Source organism: Bos taurus, chromosome 8 (assembly GCF_002263795.3).
Source record: "Bos taurus isolate L1 Dominette 01449 registration number 42190680 breed Hereford chromosome 8, ARS-UCD2.0, whole genome shotgun sequence".
NCBI classification, from domain to species: Eukaryota; Metazoa; Chordata; class Mammalia; order Artiodactyla; family Bovidae; genus Bos; species Bos taurus.
Window position 1 is genome coordinate 113,138,591 of NC_037335.1, and position 13,625 is coordinate 113,152,215.

The 13,625-nt window shown below is 35.5% G+C and overlaps 1 pseudogene; it reads left to right on the plus strand.

The window, feature by feature from the left end:
- The first annotated feature begins 341 nt into the window (after positions 1-341).
- On the plus strand, positions 342-10,895 carry LOC112447761 (protein phosphatase 1B-like; annotated as a pseudogene).
- The last annotated feature ends 2,730 nt before the right edge of the window (positions 10,896-13,625 follow it).

The following is a 13,625-nucleotide window of genomic DNA, read 5'->3' on the forward strand; positions in this document are numbered from 1 at the left end:
AATTAAAAAAAAAACAGGTTTGTTTCTTGGTTTTCCTTTCTCCAACAACAGTGAGTGGTTTTCAGCTGCTGCACATGAGATCACTAGAGAGGCATTTTAAAAAAGATAATGATATCTGGGTCCCACCCCTGGAGACTCAAGTGTGTAAGGATTGAGAAACCACTGTTCTAGAAGAAGTATGTGTGGGGCAGTGTTCTTGGTTTCTTTTTGTTGTGTTCCTGTAATTTTGATAATAATGAAAAATACACTTAAGATTAGGAGTAAACTAGAAAATAGATGAACTATTGTTGATAAATGCTCTTAATTTAAATATGTAACATCTACATTTTTTCCCCCTTTCAGATTTATTACTAAACATGGGTGCATTTTTGGAACAACCCAAAACTGAGAAACATAATGCTCATGGTGCTGGGAATGGTTTACGTTACGGCCTGAGCAGCATGCAAGGATGGAGAGTGGAAATGGAAGATGCGCACACAGCTGTTGTAGGTATTCCGCACGGCTTGGAAGACTGGTCGTTTTTTGCAGTTTATGATGGTCACGCCGGATCCCGAGTAGCAAATTACTGCTCAACACACTTATTTAGAACACATCACGAACAACGAAGACTTCAGGGCAGCTGAAAGTCAGGATCTGCTCTTGAGCCTTCAGTGGAAAATGTCAAGAATGGTATCAGAACTGGCTTTTTGAAGATTGATGAATACATGCGTAACTTTTCAGACCTCAGAAATGGCATGGACAGGAGCGGTTCAACTGCAGTGGGAGTTATGATTTCACCTAAGCACATCTACTTCATCAACTGTGGCGATTCACGGGCTGTTCTGTATAGGAGTGGACAAGTCTGCTTTTCTACCCAAGATCACAAACCTTGCAACCCAAGGGAGAAAGAGCGAATCCAAAATGCAGGAGGCAGCGTAATGATACAGCGTGGTAATGGTTCATTAGCAGTGTCTCGTGCTCTGGGGACTATGATTACAAGTGTGTTGATGGCAAGGGCCCAACAGAACAACTTGTTTCTCCAGAGCCTGAGGTTTATGAAATTTTAAGAGCAGAAGAGGATGAATTTATCATCTTGGCTTGTGATGGGATCTGGGATGTTATGAGTAATGAGGAGCTCTGTGAATTTGTTAAATCTAGGCTTGAGGTATCTGATGACCTGGAAAATGTGTGCAATTGGGTAGTGGACACTTGTTTACATAAGGTATGTAAGTCTTTTTTTGTTACAATTAAAATGCCCTATTAATTTTTAAAAGCATGGTAAGTAAGATTAAGCAAACTTTTAAGTTTTAAAGCTTTTAATATTTTCATTAGGAAAATCCTAACCAAGTCCTATGTATTTTAAAGTTACTCTCTTCCCCAGAAATGAAATTTTTTTTTTTTGCCATCTTCACTTGTCTAAACCTTCTAATTTGAAAATTAAGTTTAATAAATTTATGACATTTATTGTCATTTAAGTGTTTTATGACTTGTTGTGGCAGAGACATCTATACACAATTGTGACTTGATTAAAATTCTCAACATTGGCAGTACCTGTCTTTTTTGGTTTGTTTTGGCCACTTGGCTTGTGGATCTGTTTCCTGAGCAGGTATTGAACCCTGAGCCCAGGCATTGAAAGCCTGGAATCCTGATACTCTGCCATCAGGGAACTCCCGGCAATAGCTGTCTTATGCCTGATTATGTAGCAGTTTCATTAAAAAAAAAAAAAAAAAAAAGAGCAAGATTGTATATTAGATACACAAAAGATCAAGAGCCACATAAAATATTGGAAGATATAACAGAAGCCTTAAACTAAGTAAAGTTTTGTAATTTAGCTATGAGCCTACTAGCCTTACTAGCAGCTAAGACAGAAACTGAAGTAAGAGTTGTATATTTCTTATTCTATAGTAGTAAAAGAAGCTTTTTCTAGCCGTAAAACCTAAAAGGAATTTACATGTGACTCTGTGTAAATATGACATGGTGGATAATATCTTACTTTTATAGGAGATAATCAAAATTGTTTCCATAGAGATGCCTTTATCATCCCCAATTAGAGAACCAAAGACTAGTATAAAATGCAATCTTGTAAGATTCCTATGGAACACTAAAGTTTAATTTACATTTGCAATATTATATGAATCTTATTTCGATAGAGTAATAGACAGGAGCATCCAAACTAACAGGTAATTAGCAGTTTCCTTTAATGTCTTTAAAATATTCGGTAATTTCAAGTGGCTTTTGACAGCATCTATATAGCAGTCAATTAAAATTTGAGTTATCTGACCAGAACCTAAAATATGTAAGTATTCTGTGACTCTGATTGAAGAAGGTATCAGGACAAAACTAACCTTTGGTTATGTGATGTAAAGATTTTGACTGACTGACTCTGTCTAGATTAGAACCACTCTATTTCCTACCATGTAAGTTGCTGTGAAAATACAAGCATAGCCAGGAAGCTTCTCTAAATGTCTCTGGGTCTATGGAAATACTCAGGTTTTGTTGAAGTGTCTATTACTTTTCCATAGGATGGGAAGAGACACCTTCAAAAAGAGAAAATAAAAGGGCTGGTGTTTCCAGCTTTTTTCTTGATGGTATCTCTAGTACTCTACTGTTCGTGTGTTTGTTTGGTTTTAAAGCATGTTTTATCTTTTTGCTTCTCTGGATGAAATAAGTACAGAAATATTGATGGTTGTCAGTGATCAAATAGTAAGTTGTTCTAAAATTGTCTCTCTCCTTGGACTCTATATGGAGAATTCTGACGTGCGGCTTTTTGAGACGAAAGCAGGCTTTTTTTTTTTTTGGCCTAACTGGGAACTGAAAACTGTTTTCCCCAATTATTTAAAACAAAAAGTTTGTTTATTGAAAAAAAGGCCAGAATAATATAGGGTGTATATGTATATTTTAAGGTGATACAGAATATGTAAAGGAACGCTTGAAAATTTTGCCACCGACCTAAGTGGGCTACTGTCTTAATTGTGGTACTTATTTTTTTCATCTTTTTTGCCTGCCTTGAATGTGTATATTTTTATAAAAAGGAATTCATTATACTTGTTATTCTGCAGTCTGCTTTTTAATTCAACAGTATATTGTAGAGAGATCTCCATGTCTGTATCTGTTGATCAAAATCATTTTTCATAGTTGTGTAGCAGAATGACACGTAGTTTTGAGGGGATAGCCAGAAATCTATTATGTCTGTAATTTAGAGTAAGGAGAGAAGTTTGTATTCTGGATAAACTGCACAGTCTCTTTCCTATAAAGGATATTAGTTTTCAGGAATTTTGACCTAGCCATTTTGAATGGGGTTTAAATGATTCTGGTGGTGTATCTTCCTTTGATGGTTTTTATTGGTTTAAAGTGATTAAATATTTTTGTTTGAGTGTTAAACGATTCTAGGCAGAATCGCAGAATCTAGAAATGATAAATGATAGTAAAGAGGGACAAGGGGTTGGAATGCCAGATCTCTGTATTGAATTTAGTTGAATGAAGTTGACCATCTAGTCCTTTGAATGAAGTTATATTTATATTGAAATCAGTTTTGAGATGCCTAGCTAGCTCTTTTGTGTTAAAACGGAATAGAGGTGAATTTTTTGAATCACCACATGCACTTATGGAATTAAACAAAGCTCTTATCCATTCCTGTTTTTCTGACTCCGTAATACTGTCCTTCCACTAATTTATATTGTAAAGCCACCAGTTAGCAATATTTAAAACACTAGGATTAAAATAGAGCATATGATTGCTTTTAATTGTCTGAAAGATTGAATCTAAATTTTAAAATCCATGGAAAGTGTGTTGGCCAGTGCTTGCCCTGAGCAATTGCTCAGTAGGTATTAGCTGATTTTTTGTGTGTGTGTGGTAGAATAAATTTTAAAACAGTTTTTAAATTAATTTTTTATTGGAGTATAGTTGATTTACAGTGTTTTGTTAGTTTCTGCTATATAACAAAGTGAATCTAGTTGCTGCTAAGTTGCTTCAGTCGTGTCTGACTCTGTGCGACCCCATGGACTGCAGCCTACCAGGCCTCTCCGTCCATGGCATTTTCCAGGCAAGAGTACTGGAGTGGGGTGCCATCGCCTTCTCCTTGTTTTATATATAGTAGTGTGTATATGGAGAAAGCGATGGCACCCCACTCCAGTACTCTTGCCTGGAAAATTCATGGACGGAGGAGCCTGATGGGCTGCAGTCCATGGGGTCGCGAAGAGTTAGACACGACTGAGCGACTTCACTTTCACTTTTCACTTTCATGCATTGGAGAAGGATGGCAACCCACTCCAGTGTTCTTGCCTGAGAATCCAGGGACGGGGGAGCCTGGTGGGCTGCCTCTATGGGGTCCACAGAGTCGACACGACTGAAGGACTTAGCAGCAGCAGCAGCAGCAGTGTGTATATGTCAATCCCAGTCTCCTAGTTTATCCTCCCCCCTTCCCTTAACAAGCTCTAAGTTTGTTTTCTGTGGCTCAATTTCTGTTTTGTGAATAGATTCATTTGTACTTTTTTTTTTTTTTTTAGATTCCACGTATAAGCAATCGTTGATATGTCTTTCTGTCTGACTTATTTCACTTAGTATGAAATAAGTATACTCTAGGTCCAGGTGTTAGCTGCTTTAGGAGAAAGTGTGAATGGAGTAGATTGAATTTTTAACTAGATGCTTTTAAGATTTTTTCTGATAATAGATTTAAGTTAAGTGTTGGAAATTTTTGATGATCCACTGTTTATAACTTGGCATTTTCATTGCCAGGGCCTGGGTTTGATTCCTGGTCAGGGAACTTAAGATCCTGCAAGCCTTGGGGCTCAGCTATATATAAATAAATAAATAAGTGTTAAATTTTCTAACGCTTTTAACATTTATCATTCTCTAATAGTTTACAGGGATTTTTATATGTTAACTCACGAAATGTTGGGGTATTATGATAACCATTGTAATCACAGTAGTATCAATAAATTGCTTTTTGTGAGCCATATGCTCTTTTAAGCACTTTTTACACATTTTAATTTATTTAATTTTACAAACAACCGTAACAGGTAGCTAGCATTATTGTTTATGATGGTCATTTTTCAAATTGCTATTCAGCAATATGAAGCTATAAGAGTTGGATGATCTGGTCAGGTATTACCCTTATTAGATAATTAACTCTAGGGGAAAATGGTCCCTAAGGAAAGACTTTTCCATTTTATTTCCAGTGCTAGTAGCATTTCTGGTGTTTATGCTAACTAATTTCCGGTTGCATAGAATGAAAGTGAAAGTGTCAGTCGCTCAGTTGTGTCTGACTCTTTGTGACACATGGACTGTAGTCCACTAGGCTCCTCTGTGTATGGGATTCTCCAGGTAAAGAATACTGGAGTGGGTTGCCATTCTCTTCTCCAGGGGATCTTCCCAACCCAGGGATCAACCCAGGTCTCCTACATTGCAGGCAGATTCTTTACTGTCTGAGCACCAGGGAAGCCTGTGGAATAGAATATGTAATAGCATTTGCATGGCCTTTAATAACTTTATAGATCACATTCATTTTATTCATCCTCATAGTAACCTTCTGAGGGGAACAAAGTAAAAATTTTTATTTCCAATTTGTAAGTAAGGAAATGGAAGTTTGTCATAAAAGACTTTTTAATAAAGAGAAGCTGTAAGTCAGATATTTGATGAATTTTGAAGCAGTCTAGAATTGAAGCTTTCTGAGTTAAGCTTTGCATGTATGTTACCAAAGTTTCCCATTAGATTTGATGAAAAAAATTTTTCCCAAGGGAAACTTTTAAGACCTTCCTTTTCTTTTTTCAGTAATTACAAAATAAAAAAAATTTAAACAAGATGATATTTGAAGTGAAGTTATTAATCTTTACGTCTCTCCTTGTCAGTCTCATCCCCTTTAGGTAGCCACTGTTTACAGTTTTATATCCTTCCAAATAATTCTCTGTGTTTATTCATAAAAATAGAAGTATAAAAGGTAGGGTCATGTATGCATGTTACTTTGCTAGCCCTTTGTTTTTCTTAATCATAAAAGTCAATATTTGTTCAAGTTTTTTAAAAATATAATTTGATTTCCTTTAATCAGTCTATGTACCACCTATTAGAAGTTATTATTTTTAAAGAATGAGATATAATACCTGATAATTGGATTATGTTGAGGGGAAATTAATAACATTTTCAAAAGGCAATATCAATCTAAGTCACTGATAAAACGTGGAAAAATGTACTTCTGTACCCCTTAAAATAGTTGTTTAACCCTAAACTCGGAAGCTTTTTGATTATAGTTTTCAGAAAATGTAATCATAAATAATGCCAAAGTAGACATGGTATTAGAGTGGAGTGTGGCTGGGTTTTTTGAAGTATGGAAGATAAGGATGTAAAAATACAGTATATGTAATGTAGAAATTCCAAAACCTCTTTGTTGATGGTGTCTGAATATCTCAGTAAGTTTTTTTGTAGTGCTACTTAACCATATTAATATCTAACAGTTATAAGTATTAAGTAGTTAGATCCAAACTTAATGAGTGTACAAATAATATTTAACAAAATAATACATATACATGGAAAAACATTTATTCCATTCTTTTAAAAACAATAATTGCATAATAGGACATGCTTGCTCTTTGGATATGGCACAACTTCTCAAGCCTTGGAATCTGGGTAGTGCCACCCTTGGAGGACTTGACTTTAATCTCAGTAACTCCTAGAACCTCCGCTTTGGGAAAAGAGAATGTCATTGAGAGGACTATAGCGCTATCTAATGTTAAAAGTGTGAACTACCTCAAACTAGTTTAGAGTGTTCACAGATACTGAATTGCTATGTCCTTCCCTCCCTCATTTAGAATATCTCTGAGGACATTTGGCTTCCTGGGGCTTTTTGGTACCGTGTTTAGAACCACAGTTTCAGTATTAGAACATAGGCTCTTTGGAACCAGACAGCTTGGTTTTGAGTTGTGCTCTGCCATTTGGTGCAAAGCATGGGTTTCTTCATTTTATAAAATAGAGATAGTAATAATCTTCTTCATGGAGTTGCTAAGAATATAGCTTTGGCAAGTGCATGAACAGTATCTGGTTTACAGTCCTCAATAAATTTTAGTTCTGACAATTATGAAATGAAGAGGTAAATTTGTGCAAAGGGAAATATAGATTCAAGAGAAGGGAATGGTGGGAGAATTGAGTGTTTTAGAAAGGAAGTAATGATAGCCTTCATCTTTCTTGGGTAGGTGGAAATTTGGGCTATTCCTTAAAATTGGCTGTTTTGAACACTGTAAATGTAATAACTACAGTGAGTGGCAGATTTTAAAAAATTGATTTAAAGAATTACAACTTTGTAGTATAAGATCTTGTTCACAGACCATTCATATGCTGTGCTCAGGACTTGATCCAGAATGCTTCAGAAGCATGCAACATTCAACTTTAAAACTAACAGACATCAAATTATTTTCTGATTAATTTAGATACCTTACTTATGGCAGGGGCACTGGTTATTTGATCTGTTGTTCAGTCGCTTAGTCATGTCTGTTCTTTGCAATTCCATGAACTACAGCACGCACAGCTTTTGACCCATAACTATTAAAATAGTTCTGATTCCTTTAAGCACTGCTGCTGTGCTGTTGTCATAAAAATGAAAAGGTGCTGAAGTCATCAGTTTTTAAACATCTGGCTGATTGCTGATTGTTCAAGTTGATTTTTGCATATTTCATTTGTGGACTTTACAAATAAATGTATACTGAATATGCAAGGATGATTTATCTCTAGAAAACTAAAGAGTCATAAAGGAAAGGCTCTTTTTAAATTGCTATATAAATTGCTATATAAAAATTAATGAAGTACACCCATACTTTGTATTTAGGGAAGATCATCTTTATGTACGGAGAAGGCAATGGCACCCCACTCCAGTACTCTTGCCTGAAAAATCCCAGGGACAGGGGAGCCTGGCAGGCTGCCGTCTGTGGGGTCGCACAGAGTCGGACACGACTGAAGCAACTTAGCAGCAGTAGTAGGGTCTTTATGTAGAAATAGAAATACCATCGTTGAAATGACACATGCTGAGATGTTTATGTAAATTATTTTCTTTAAATATCTCCAGGTACTTAAACTTCTTGAAATTATCTTTAGTTAATTTTCCAAATAATAGGATGTATGTTTTATAACTTATAAAATCTAATGGAATTATATATATATGATAGATTAAGAATGGGTAAACAATGCTCACACTGTTGTTAACAAAATAGAGAGTAGAAGAAACTGGATTTCTAAAAATGTAAGGTGGTAATTCTGTTTATTCATAAAATTGCTTTAAAAAGTCATTGGTATTCATGTGATGCTTGATTCTTGAGTATCTATGGTATAAAGAGTTTTCTGACCTGAATTTACATGGTAAATCCCGATTCCTATGGGATGTATTGCTGTTTGGAATCATAGAGTGTATGTGGGATATGTGTGTGTATATCTTCATATATATGTGTGTGTGGTGTGTGTGCGTGCGATGATATATATATTCATATAGCCAGTGTAGTTTTTTTTTTTTTTTTTTTTTTGCCACACCACATGGCGTGTGGATCTTAGTCCCAACCAGGGATTGAATCCATACCCCTGCATTGGAAGCACAGAATCTTAACCACTGGACCATCAGGAAGTGCCCGCCAGTGTATACTAGGTCATTATGAAAGTTTTGGTGGGTTTCATTAAGTGATAAAATTCATTTGGCCAGTTGGAAATCCTGATTTTTTCCCCCCAGATATTAAGAATTTATATATTCATGATGATTCTATTAAAGCATAAGAATTTGTACAGAGAATTACTATTTTCGAAGTCTTCTTAAGACTCAACCTATACTGCCTTCAAACTTTGCTCCGTTAAGGTTTAGCAGAAGTTTTTCAAGGCCTGCCTGTGTTTGACTGTGTCATGTGGGTCCCCAAAAGGTGGCAAGTCTTAACCAAAGAGTGCTCACCTAGATTCTGGCCATGATGACTGAAAAGAGTAGCATGGGTATGTTGTTGGCTCTCTTCACTTGGGTTGGCAAATCCCACCTCCATTGACTTAATTTTTGAGAGTGGTAAATAGGAAAAAAAAAAAAAAAAAGAAGTTAAAAAAAGATCACTATTCTAAGAACAGTTTCATTTGGTTTTAAGAAAGTCAGTAAAAGTAATATGCCTTTAAGAAAACTGTTTTAACTTTATTGCTTATAGTCTTGTGGAATAAGAGTAGTATATATCCCGTGTTTCCTTTTTGATATAGATCTTTTGTGATGGTGTGATTAAAAAGGCAGCGGTAAAATTTGTCCTTCAATTAGTAGTTTTAGCTGCTCTCTCCAAATCCTGACACTAACTGTCTGATGTCATTTCTTCAAAAGTTATTTCATCTGACTGCAGTTGTATCTATTTGATCATTTTGTACTATGCCCTTAGAACAGTTTCCAGTTTAACTTTTTTCTCTGCTTGTTTAGTTTAGTGTCTTGGGTATCCTATATAATGCACAGTTTTCATCCATGTCAATTTAGTGAGTTTCAGTAGCATTGCTCCAATGCAGGTTAATTAGCTAGGGGGGAAAAATGCATATTTTCTTTGAAGGATGCATTTTGGGCTTAAGTCACTTGGGAATATGCAGTCTTGAGTGGGAAACAGAGTTTTTAGAAGATTTAATATGTATGAAGATACCTTCATTTCTCAAGTAGTGGAATGGACGTAGATAAGAAGAGGTGCATAGATTCAGAAATCATAAAATAATTACCATCTACCCATACCTAAGAGTCCTTGTTCTTCAGGAAGTGCTTCAGATAGTTCTTTGAAAATGAATGTGTTGAAGGTGTACATTCTGATGATTAAATAATGCTTAAAGTAATAATTAGTTGATAGACTGTAGAAGTATAATTTTTATTTTCTTTTTTTTAATATACAGGGAAGTCGAGATAACATGAGTATTGTACTAGTTTGCTTTTCAAATGCTCCAAGGTCTCAGATGAAGCAATGAGAAAAACTCAGAGTTGGATAAGTACTTGGAATCACGGGTGGAAGGTAAGAAAGATGCTTTTTTTTTTTTTTTTTAAGAAGAAGCAAAAGTATTATTCCTTGTTTGTCAAATCTTTTAAAACTTCCTATAGATTTTGGACTAAAAATCCATTATTCAGGAATGAGAAAGGGGAAAACTAGTCTCTTTAACGTCAACATAATTTGCTAATTGTTTGGGTTTATATCTGTTGTTTACATATGTTCCACCTATTTTTTCCCTTTTTTCTTCCCTTTGGGTTAATCAGTATTTTCTATTGAGTTAATCCCTGCATTTGCTCATTAGTTATACATTCTTTGAAATATTCATTTAGTGGTTACCTTGATAGAGAATACATTTTAGAGTCTATGGCAGGACTCTGGTTTAATACTTTAGTTTTATATGTGCTACTTTTCAGATATAAAATTATTTTATATGAAGTTACACATGTCGGTCTTATTTATTTTGCCTCAATGTCATTCTTACAAAGTTCTTTCCTCATTCAGGGTTACATTTTTTTTTTTAACAAAATACAAAATTTTATTTTATATTTTTTAAACTTTTATATTGGAGTAAAGTTGATTAACAATATTGTGATAGTTTCAGATACACAGCAGAGTGATTCACTTATACATGTATCTATTCTTTTTCAATTCTTTTCCCATTTTAAGTTTGTTATATAATATTGAGTAGCAGGTTCAGGGTTACATATTGACCTATATTTTTCTAACACCTTATGGCTTGATCATTATTACTTTTCAATAGTAAATATTGAATGATATAATGATTATGGTGTGGTCAGCTTGTTGAATTTGGCCTATTTACGAGTCATGTTTTAGATGTATAGTAGCTATAGTAATTGGTAAAAGTTTTGAAATGCAAAGATTGGTGATTTCCAATGTGTAATTACCAAAAGAAAACTACATTCTTTTGCAGATTTGGTGGGGAGGGACTGATTCATCTTTTCTAGCTTTACAGTTGTCTGCACATCCTAAACATTTTTTTGTTGTTGGTCTGCAATTTCTTCAACCCTGAACTGTCAGTGAAGTTGTGTTTTCAGCGAAATGAGAGATAAGGAACCTGTGAAAACACTTGGAAGACCATGTTGGAAGCATTCATTCCTGTTGATAATGTCATAATTATGAAGAGGAGCTGTTTATATGAGTTTTAGTAAATACATTTTCTGAAAGGTCGAGTGTATTGGGGTGGAGTTGCTGGCTCACATTTGTCAGAAGACGAGGAAGAGTTTCTTATTGTCCAATTTCCTTGTTGACAAAAAAGAAGCTAGATAGTTTTCATTTGGGGAAGAACTCTAAAATTTGGTCAATTACATGTTATATGATCTTGACCAACTTGCCTAATCTCTCTTAAGGCTCCAGTTTGTTTATTGTGAACTAAAGGTAAAAACACCAACCATACAGTTTGTTTTAAATAAATGAGATAACTTTGTTAAGTACTTGGTGATGTGCCTAGCACACAAGTCCGCAGCAAACTGTAGCTTTTATTAACTCTTCTGTAACAGCTAAATTTTAATTTCTTAAATGTGTGGTCAGTTCAGCTCAATGTGGGTTGTTAAAATTTAATATTAATTTTATTTTGTATGATTTTAAACTATCCAAAAGATACGTTATATGGCAGATATAACAAATATGTATTAATATGATGTGATCTGGGGCCTGTGGTACACACTTGATTATAATCACTCAATTAAAAAGCTCTTTAAAATCCTTGAAAAACAGCCACTACAGATCAGTATGCCTTGGTACCTAACTTCTTTTTTAGAAGCAGTTGTTCTTCAAGAGCACTGTATTTCTGTTAGGGTTTAAAGTCATGTAATTTGATATTAGAATTTTGAGGTGAAAGCGTTCTGGTATATTGGCAAGTCTGTGTATGTGTTTTTATTGGGTGTGCAGAGGAGAGGGTATTAATGTTAAATAGTCTTTAAACCTAAATTGATTAGATATCTGGTGAATGCCTTCTGTATGTATTCATTACTCAGCAGTCCTTGAGCATGTGAGTCACTGGAAGGTAGCAGAAAACAAAGCAAATGTGTTCCTGATCTCATGGAGTTTATAATCTAGTGGTGAGACCAGTATGTTGTGTGTGTATTTTTTTAATAGAAGAAAACAGAACAGTAGGCAGACAGTAGCAAGGAATATTGGTTAGGAAGGTCTTTTGAGGAAAAACATTTAAAGCAGATGACTGTATACGGGAAAGAGTGGCTATTTGGGGAAAGAACATTCCAGCAAAGAAGCAATAAGAACTGAGGAGTGAATGTGCTTAGAGTGTATGGCTGGACTAGAAAGAGCTGTAGAAAAGTGAAAGACTAGGAGAAATTGCTAACGAGCAGATCATGTACTACTCTGCAGACACAATGAGGACTTTGGACTGTATTTAAATAGTGTTGGGAAGCATGGAAGATGTTGAGTGCAAGAGTAACATGATCTGACTTTTTTAAAGGACCTCTTCTCTGTTGCTCCGTTGAAGAAGAGATTGTAAAGAGAGACAGGAGAGAGGAAGCCAAGAGACCAGTTAGAAATCATGCGTTGAAGCAGGTGACAGGTGGTGGGGGAGATTGGATTGCAGAGGTACCAGTGGTAATGTGAAAGTTGGTTGGTGAAGTGCTAGACTGCAGTGGGTTTGGGTTAGGGGAGATTTGTCCCTCTGCCACATACAACAATGTCTGGAGACAGATTTTGGTCTCATAAAAGAGAGGGTGCCACTGACATCCAGTGAGTGAGGCCAGAATGTTCCTTAACATTCTGCAGTGCACAGGACAACCTTCACAGCAAAAAAATTGTCTAAAACATCTGTAGTGCTGAAGTTGAGAATTCTGGACTATAGAGATAGAGTGTAAGGTAGAAAAAACACAGTTCCTGCCTTCATGAAGTTTACAGTCTGTAATCTAGTAAATATCATGTATAGTGGGAGTATCTAGCAACACATCCTATCCAGCATGGGTCAGAGAAGGATCTGAGAAGTTACACATGAGGTTGAAACATGAAGTGAATACACTTTAACCATACCATAAAGTGTTAGTTGAATAGGTTTAAAAAGTGTTTCAGACCAATTGGCAATATAGCTAGGGGTCGGGGCAGAGTTGAATAGGAGCAGAGTTGAATAAAAAGTTAAGGTCATGGTCCTTGTGAGGGATGCATGGTAAACCGTTTGGATTTAGCCTCTTGAGGGCTGCTTAGGACACTGCTTGTGCTTGATTTAAAAGTAAGTTTGCCGTTGTCTGATTTTTCAAGAAGTTATTGTCTTGATACTGCCAGATAAATCATGCCTAAGAATCTGTTTTCTGGAAATTGTAAATATAAATGAAACAATAAATGTTTTATTTTGTTAGAGTATTAGCAAATTTCTGAGATTTATTTTCCTTTTTTGTTTTAAATAAATTGTCCCAACTTCACTTTTAGGATAAAATCTTTTCAATTTTAAATGGCCTGGACTAGAGCAGTGGGAATGCGAATGCCTTGATATGTTTTCCATATACAAGCCTGGCCCTAAGACTCCTGAGTTGTGTGACCTTAGTAAGGTTTTTAGTCTGTTATACCTTAAATTCCTCCTCTGTCAATGGGAATAATAACAATATTATCTACACCTGACTTCCGTGGTGACTCAGACGGTAAAGCATCTGCCTACAATGTGGGAGACCCGGGTTTCGATCCCTGGGTTGGGAAGATACCCTGGAGAAGAAA